Source organism: Cynocephalus volans, chromosome 3 (assembly GCF_027409185.1).
Source record: "Cynocephalus volans isolate mCynVol1 chromosome 3, mCynVol1.pri, whole genome shotgun sequence".
In the NCBI taxonomy this organism is placed as follows: domain Eukaryota; kingdom Metazoa; phylum Chordata; class Mammalia; order Dermoptera; family Cynocephalidae; genus Cynocephalus; species Cynocephalus volans.
Window position 1 is genome coordinate 43,851,338 of NC_084462.1, and position 7,522 is coordinate 43,858,859.

Consider the following 7,522-nt stretch of genomic DNA (forward strand, 5'->3'; position numbering starts at 1 on the left):
TGATAACCAGAATATATAAAGAACTCTTACAATTCAATAATAAAAAGACAAATAGCTCCATTTAAAAAAATATGTAAAGGATTTAAATAGGCATTTATCCAAAGACATGTAAATGACCAAAAGGACATGAAGAGATGCTAAATATCACTAATCCTTAGGGAAATACAAATCAAAACCACAATAACATACTACTTCACGCCCACCAGGATGCTTATTAAAAATAACAACAACAACATATATGAACCTTGAAACATTGTGCTAAGTGTGAATCACAAAAGACCATATGTTTTATGATTTCATTTATACGAAACGTTCAGAATAGGCAAATATATAGGGACCAAAAGTAGATTAGTGGTTGCCTAGTTGGTAGAGCAGAGGTTTAGGCGTAAATGGGGAGAGACTGTTAATGGGCACTGGGTTTCTTTTTGGGGTGATGAAAGTGTTATAAAATTGATTGTGGTGGTGGTTGTATATTCAGAGTCTTTAAGTATATTCAGAGTTCTGTGAATATACTAAAAATCATTGAATTGTACACTGTAAGTGGGTAAATAGTATAGTATGCAATTTAAATAAAGCTACAAAGACATAAATTGACATATTAGTTGTGTTTTTTAAAAGAACTGTGATTCCCTAAAGTAGCTACTTTGGAAAGCAGTGCACTTCATGTATTAGTCAAGACAGAATAGGCTTTGCTGTGGGAGCAAGTAAACTCCACATCCCAGTGACTCACATCTGATGTTGCTTGGCTGGCTCTTCTGGGCAATTCTTCTCTGAGTGGTGACTTGAGGATCCAAGCTCCTTCCATTTTGTGACATTGCGTGTTAAACATGTGGCCACAAGATCACTGTTAAAAGGGAAGAGAGAGATGGATGATGACTCACAGTGGGTGGAGAGTTAGGCTGGCCTGGATATCATAACTTCCTTCCACACCTCATTGGCCAGAACAGGGTCATATGGCTCCAACTTAATTGCAAGTGGTGCTGGGAAAGTCTTCCCATGTGCCCAGGAAAAGGGGAGTGAAATAGGATTTGGTGAACACAGAGCATTGTCTCTGTCCCACATCACCCATGAAAGAAGAGGGGATGGGGAAAAGCAAAGAAAGAAAAAGAGAAAAGAAACCAGCTACTGCTCAGATTTCTAAACATCTTCTTTGGCAAATATCTTCACATCCAATTGAAAAACTCGATGTCCTGGACCGTCAAGACACCTTCAGTACTCATTAGGTCTCCCCTGCCTGGTATATCCCAGTCACACGGCTGTCCCCTCATATTGCAGGTTATCTGTCTCACATCCACATCCCTGAGCCTCAGGCCATGAGCTTCCTAACAGAAGGACCCATTGAATTTGTCTCTTTACCACAACTCATAGCAAGAGCTAACAAGAGCCCAGCACACACTAGATGCTCATCACAAGCTCGAGGACCTAAACATATGCCCTGTGTTTCTCAACAACATTACAAACACCTCAAGAGCAGGATGGAGTCCTACTCTGGCTCCTTCACAGTGCTCAACACGCCATAGGGATCATGTGATTGAGTCTCTTCTGACCCAACCAAAGCTAAGCAGATATGAAGCAGATACAGTCATTCATCCATCCATCCATCATCCGAGGTTCGAGTCTCTGCCAGGCACTGGGCTAGGTGCTGGAGATTTCAGCTTAATTTCTCCAAATCAGGGGACTAGTGGAGATGCTGAACCTCCACTCCTTAAAGAGATCCTCTGGCCTCATTTGGGATGACGGAGGACACTGGGGCCCTGCAGCAGCCACTATATCTCAAAGTCTGCAATTAGAGAGCATCCTGCACCGAGTCTTGGCCACAGCTTGATGGTGTGGGACATGATAAACCTGGGGCTAGGGGAGGATTCTATCCTAGACCTACCCAATGTTTGGTGCTGTTGGCAAGGGTGGGGGCAGAGGGAGGGGCTGGTCCTGCAATCACAGTTTTGCCCATGCTCTGGTCATGAATATTACCTATCCCTTCTCTAGAGCTGACTCACTTATTTAGGCCCGTAGTGGTTCCTTCTTCAGGGGCAGAGAGCTGAGTAGTCTCGGTTCTTGGCATGCCATCGTGATTTCTCCATGCAAGGTCCTGCCACTACTGCACTACTTTACTTACTCTTCTTGTCCCCTCTGTCCACTCCCACCCCGGCACACACACCCTCCCCATGTCTTCAGTGTGCATGTTTTCTGTCTCTCTGTGAATCTGAGTACTCTGACCAGCTGATTTATGGGCAAGTATTTTCAGTTTATATAAATGATATGGCATTACAGAATTTGTTCTGGCTCTTACTTTTCTCATGCAGTACTATTTTTCAGGCTGCTGAGCATCCGTCCTGTCCACGGCTATGGGTAACTCATGGGACCACCTGTCATTTTACTGATCCACTCCCCTGTGATGGGCGCCTGCCCAGGTTGCCTCTAACTTTCCACTGTCCCCAAACAATACTGTCATAAATTGCCTCTTCTCTGTCCCTTTGTGTGCAAATCTTTGGGACTTCTCCATGCCCCCGCAAAGGCCTCCCCACCACAGACCTGGCATCTGGCAAGGTGGAGGCAGGAAAAGGTAGTGAATTGGCCAACCCAAGGGGCAGGGCAGTGGCTTTGGTAATTAGGGTGGGGGAAGACGGGGGCTAAGAGGGGGATGAGCACTCCCCGGGATCAGAGTCATCTCAAGCAGCTTTCAAGTGCCCCTCCTTCCTCCAGGTCTTCCATCTGAGGCTCACAGCAGCCCTCGGTGACGGACAGGAGCCTCCATTCCAAAGTGAAGTGCTTTGCCTCGGGGAGCGGTTACGTGGAGGCCAGAACCTCCTGGGCGTCTTTGACATGCAGGACCCAGCGGTGTGGGAGTGGGGGTGTCAGCAACTTGCTCCCCAACAGGGAGAGAGAAGTAGAAAGTGTTAGAGAACAGGAAAGAAAGAGAAAGAACTATGCCAGCAATTGCAGATAAACAAGGACTTTCCCATGGCTCAGCCCCAGGGCACTTAGAAGCCAGAACCTCAGGCAGAGTCTGTGACCCGTCCCCCAGCAGAGCTTCAAGGAAGCATCATAGTGTCCCCAGTTGGCCCTCTCCCTGGTTCAGGGCCAACTCATCTGCTCTTGGCCTGGGGAGAGTCGGCTATTTGTGTACAAATATGGCTATTGTGTAAACAGAAATTGCTACACAGTCTTGAGTGCTGACCCCACCACACAGCTGGGCCACGTGGTCACCTCTTGACTCCAGTAAATGAAGCTGTCGCAGCTGCTGGCAGAGGCAGAGGGTACTTTCTGGGCACACAGCTGCCCCTGGGACTTGGGGCCTTGGCACACTTTTGCTATTGTGGGTAGGGTCTGGGTAATTCTCCTGTCTCCTGCTCCAGAGCTCACAAGCTGTTACACCACCACTTCCAGGCAGCCTCACTTTGAGGACTCTGCCCTGGCCTGGTGACCTCTGGCTCCCCTCTCTGCTGCCATCTGCTTAGGGAGAGCTGGGCTGGAGGTGGGTGGAGAGCAGTGAGAGCAGGAAGCCCCTCGCTAGATGCCAGCAAAGACAGGAGAGCCCTGGTTTGCTCCAGTCCACTTTCTTTCCACCTGGAAACCTTTCCTTTGGCCAGTCAGATACCCAGAATCTTGAATGGTGCCAAGGCCAAGAACAAATGTCTGCTCCTGTACTGGGCATTTTTCTCACACGCTGAAGAAGCGTTAACTCATTTTGGAGGAACTCTAAGCAATGGCTGGTTTGCTGCAAATAGATATCCTCAGGTTTTCCTGTAGCAGGGGAAACAGGAAATGGGGACAGAGGGTTGGGGGGATGACAGGTGGAGATAGGGACAGGACCATCCCCTTTGAGTCCTCGGCTCACAAGAGAGGAGAAGATGGATGTGGCAAGCGTGTCCAGACACCAATGTGGAAGGCCCTGGAGGGCAGAGGAGACACAGGCTCCAGGGACGTGCCATGGAGCAGGAGGCCTGTGCACCATAACGTGGCATAAGGCCACCATTTGGGGGTCAGCGGAGGAGGCAGCTGACCCTCATCAGTGTTGAGGGCTGCTGGTCACCTCCTGGCTACGTAGAGCCTCTGGACAGTGAGGTGGACCAGCAGTCACAACCCAAAGAGCTAGAGGACAGTGAGCTCACACAGGCAGTGGTGCCTGGCCAGCCCCTCTGCCTGCCCCCAACATCACAACAGCCAGTGTCCAGAAGAGAAAGCAGGGGAGACATGTGGGACTACCCTGTTGCCCTTTCCATGTGTGAAAATGCCAGAATTGGCTTGTGCTGGGTGGAGGGGAGCAGACGGATTGACGTTTCAAAATGAAGTCAGGGGTCCCCATTTACAGCAATGTGGCAAACCAGGTACCCTGAAAACCATACCTGCTGTAGTATGCCCAGAATTTCTGGCTAAAATAGGACAGACAGGTCTTTAAATGCATGGCTGGTTGCATAGAAAGTAAAGGGCCAAAAAAAGAAGAAGGGAACCTACAATTAGATCTGCAAGGACACGCACTCCCAGACCGGGCTGCCCTGGGGAGGACGGTGTTCTCTCAGTAATGCAGGGGCTGGGTTTTAATGCTGTGGGGAGCTGGGAGAGAAGGCCTTGGATCTGCACCCCAATACACACAAATCAGGGGCCCTTCAAGACTGAATAAACTCTCAGTAAGAGAGTCAATCAGAAAAGAATTCATCCACTGGCAGTCATGACAGGGATATTGGACTTGACCTAGGCTCTGAGTAGGGAAAATGAATTTATCATCATAGGCCTGTCCTTATGAGACGGGATTAGGATGTATATCACCTCAAGCCAAAACATGGGTATGAAAAGCTGTCCGGGGCTGGTGATACCCCAGAGCACCTGGCAGAGGCAAACCCAAAAGCACTCTGGAGGGACCCACCCTTGTGTAAGGTGAATACAATTCCCATAGATGAAGTCCCCATTAAGAATAGCCCACAATGCCAAATTACAAAACACAGCCAACGCCAAGTCAATAAACAGTAGGAATAGAAGGACAGTAGAACAATCAAAGCAGAGTCTGTAAGACAAGTTGGTTTAAAATTACTTAAGACATAAATAAGGAATAAAAACATAGCAATGAGCAAGATACATAAAAAAAATAGAGGTACCATTTGCAGTAATAAAAAATAGTTACTGAAATAATAATAGTGGATGGGTTAACACTGATTCTAAGTTTATCATACACTGGAATCCCCTGAAACGTTTGTTAAACATAGATTGCAAGGCCCCCAGAGTTTCTGAGCTGGGGCCTGAGGATGTGCATTCCTAACAAGCACCCAGGTGATGGTATGCTGCTGATCTGGGACAACACTTGGAAAACCACTAGGTTCAGCAGATTAGCTCAGGCCAAAGAGGAAACTTCTGGCTAACCAAAGTAGTTGACAAGTTGGTGAATGAAGCTGGATCATTTTAATAGCTCCTATGCAGGGGGAAGGAATTTCAACAGGATATAGCTGAAAGCAGTAACAGAAAAATACATATCCATTTGTGTATTTCAATTATACATTCAGACTTCTCAACCATCCAGTTTAAAGTGTCTTGTCCAAGGTTAGAAGAGACAAAGGACCTTATGTATTAATAAAAGTTTTAATACCCCAAGAATATGTAGCAATTATCAACACTTATGCACCTAATAACAGACCCTCAAAGTATATGAAACAAAACGGACAGTATTGAAGAGAGAAACAGATAAATAATAGTTGCAGACTTCATTACACCACTTTCAATAATGGATGGAACAAACGGACAATAAGGAAATAGAGAACCAAGACCACAACAAACTAACTAGATCTAACAGAGACATACAAAACACGCCACCCAACAACATTCTTCTCAGGTGCACATGGCATGCTTTCAGTGTAGACCATATATTAAGCCACAAAACAAGTATCTTCTCTGACCACAATGGGATGAATTTAGAAATCAATAACAGAAGGAAAACTGGAAAATTCACATATATGTGAAAATTAAACAACACAGTCTTAACAAATGTCAAGGAAGAAATCACAAGGGAAATTAGAAAATACATAGAGACAAATGAAAATGAAAATAAAAACAAAACTTATGGGATGCCTCAAAAGCAGTGTTCACAGGGAAATTAATAGCTGTAACTATCTACATTTAAAAAATAGAAGCTAGACTTTTAGCTCAGTTGGTTAGAGTGTGGTGCTGATAACAATACCTTCTGGGGTTCGACCCCTGCACCAGCCAGCCAAAAAAACAAAAAGAAGAAAGATTTCAAATCACTAACCTAACTCTACACCTTAAGGAACTAGAAAAAGGAGAGCAAACTAAAACCAAAAGTAGCCGAAGGAAGGAGATAATAAAGACCAGTGTGAAGATAAAATAGAGAATAGACAAAAGAGATGAATGAAACCCACGGTTGGTTCTTTGAAAAGATCAACAAAATTGACAAACCTTTTAGCTAGACTGACAAAGCGAAATTCAGCAGACGCAAATAAAGTGTCTTGTCTACAGTGACACAGCCAGCAAGTGGCAGAGCCTGGTGTGATTTTGGAGCCCATGTCACTGGCTAGGCCAGCCCTTCCCCCATACAGTGGTCCAGGGGAAGCCACAGCTCTCAGAGGCGCTGCTGCTCTCTTCTCTGCCTGTGTCACTGTGGCCCTGCCAAGCTTACCCTGCCCCATCCACCTTCCTCCACCCACACTCCATGGGCCCAGACAGCTCCAAGCGCCAGGCTTCCAAGCCTGCTCCTGCCCTGGGCCCCTGACTTCCTCTCACCCACTCGTGACACACAGGCAGCAGTGACTGTGAGCAGGCCCAGAATAGGCAGGTCCCTCTGCCAGGCAGCCCACAAAGGTACTCAGCATGGACAGGATAGTTGCTGCCTTTTAAGACCGCACCCTCCACAACCCCCAGCACCACCAATCTGCCCTTTCCCTCCCGTCATCCACCACATCAAATCTGAGGGGCAGAGAGCTCACCCACCAGCCCCAGTTCATTTTAGCTGAGGCCTCTGAACTCAAGGCACATGGTAGGTAGATCAGTTTCCTATGGCTGCTCTAACAAATAACCAAAAATTTGGTGGCTGAAAACAACACAAATTTGTGATCTTACAGGTCGAGGTCAGAACATTGAAATGAGCTTCGTTAAGCTAAAATCAAGGTGCTGGCAGGGCTGCATTTCTTTCTGAAGGTTCTGGGGAGAATCCACTCCTTGCCTTTTCCAGCTTCTAGAAGGTGCGCACATTCCTTGGCTCGTGGCCCCTTCATCCTCAAAGCCAGCCAAACTGGGCTGAGACCTTCCCATGCTCTCGTCTCTTTGTTCTCTCTTTCCTGTCCCTCCCTACCTCTTATAAGGACACTTGTCATTACATTGGGCTCACCCGGATAATGCAGGATACTCTCCTTATCCCAAGCTGATTAGTAACCTTAATTCCAGCTGCAACTGTAATTCCCCTTTGCTATGCAAGGTAACATATTCACAAGTTCAGAGAGTAGGATGCCGGCATCTTTGGGGGCCATTGTTCTGCCTTCCACAGTGAGGGCAGAGAAGGGGAGGACCTCAGAGCCTGTGA